Below are 2,092 nucleotides of genomic sequence, written 5' to 3'. Positions count from 1 at the left end.
GCGTGATACAAATGTAAGGCCCCTAAAAACTCGGAATTTTGTGGTGTTAAGATAGTCTTATGTGTTAAAGATTGTAGAGATTCTTCGCAGCAAGCTTACGAGCCACTGTACGTATTTTTTGGTTTGAACAGTGCGGTGAGGAGTTAAAGGAAAATATTGACAGAAGAAGGCATTTCTGCGGCCCACTATGCGGCCATAGAATCACTTTGCGGGCCTCGAAATGGCCGTAGAGTGAAGCAAAAATTATGAACCTATTCGCGGTCCATTATGCGGCCGCGCAGTGATTTCTCAAGAAGCACAGCGGTCACAGATTCAACATGGAAAATTTTTGGAGGGAGGTTCTGCGGCGCATTATGCGGCCGCAAAATAGGTCTGCGGACCGCATAATAGCCGTAGAGTGGGGCAGACTTGCCCAGTTCCGGAGGTCCATTTCGCGGCCCAGTTTCGCGGACTGTAGAAGAATTATGTCGTGACATATGCGATCGAAGACCTGTGTCGGGGCTACTATTATTTCTAAATTTTGAACCCGACCCCATTCTAATAAAACACCTTTGGGGGTCATTTTAGAAGGAAAATCATATGTTTCTAGAGAGAGAAAGTGACATAGAGTTAGGAAGGGAGTTCCTAAACTTTACCCACCAATTCCTACTCAAGTCTTGGAAGATTAACAAGCAAAGTGCACAAGGCCTTCATCCTAGAGGTAAGATTCTACACCCTAATTCTTAATTTCTAGAATTTAACTAAAATGGGTAATTAGCCAGACAATTCTTGGGTGTGAGAGTTGTTTATTTTGCATGCATGTGTTAACAAAGGGCGTAGGAAGAAGAGCTAAAATTGGTAAAGAATGGGTAGTGGGATGATGGAATCCTCTATAAAAAGGGTCTTGAAACGTTAATGCACATCTAATGGTTGATAAAATGCTCAAATGAGCTAGAACCATGATCATCTCCCTAATTTTAGTTCAATTTGATATATTTCTAAAATAGATTAAAGTTGCTAAGAATTTCGGAACATTTTAGAGTTTAAAGATGCTCAATTGAGGTATGTTGGCTAAACTCCTTTCTTAGAATTGAATTCCACAGTGTTCGTGTAAGTTATGTAAGGCTCATATTGATCATTATGATGTTGGCTATTCTGAGTAAACTTTTGTTGAAAGATATATGTTCAATATGTGTTCCAAATGCTTTTATCATTCTATGTTATCATTTGAGGATATATTCAAAGTATGGATTGTGTTTTATATATGTTACTACTTCAAGTCAAGTTTGAATGAGGGTTATCATGCCAAATTATGTAAAAAATCTATGTATGTCTAACACTCTTAATTGCTCTCATGTATACCTAAAGTATTGAATTGAAAAGTTTTTTTGTTGATAATGATGATGATGTGTGAAAGTGAAAAATGAGAGCATGAAATATGAAATTCTGCCAAGTGCCAAGAATGATATTATAATTGTGGCCACTAGTGCCGATGAATTGAAAAGATGTAAAAGAAGTTCGAAGTGAGATGATTGATAGAAAAGGGTAATGTCTCAGGTGAGATGACCTAGCAATTGGGTCGTGATCGGATTCCATGCCGCACACATAGTGGTGGTTGTGCTGGAAGTTGTAACTGAAATGGTGATTTTGGTTGATGTCTCAAATGAGACGGCCTAGCCGATCGGGCCGTGATCGGACTTCGTGTAAAAGTGCAGCGGTATTGTGAATGATAGTATATCGGTACTAAAGATTTCCCAACCTAAAAACATGGAAACTTACTTGAAAATTTATGTAGTTATTAACTTGATGTTTTGAGGCTGCATTTTATTGATTTCATGATTGTTTCCCCTTATATTATTATTCATTCTATTGAGATGGTGTTTAGTTATAAATACTAGTACTATTAGACAGTACTAATGTTCCTTTTGCCGGGGGCGCTGCATCTTTAATGGATGCAGGTGGTTCCATAGCAGGCAGCATTGATCAGTGATAGTAGTATGCCCTCCTCCCAATAGACTTGATGAGCCCACTTCATTCTAGGGTTATACATCTTTTGTTTATTATATTATTACGTTTTGAGGTATAGATGGAGCCTTGTTGACGACACTACTAT

The sequence above is a fragment of the Nicotiana sylvestris genome, chromosome 7 (genome assembly GCF_000393655.2).
Source record: "Nicotiana sylvestris chromosome 7, ASM39365v2, whole genome shotgun sequence".
NCBI classification, from domain to species: Eukaryota; Viridiplantae; Streptophyta; class Magnoliopsida; order Solanales; family Solanaceae; genus Nicotiana; species Nicotiana sylvestris.
The sequence above is the reverse complement of the archived record's forward strand: the minus strand, read 5'-3'. Positions refer to the sequence as shown.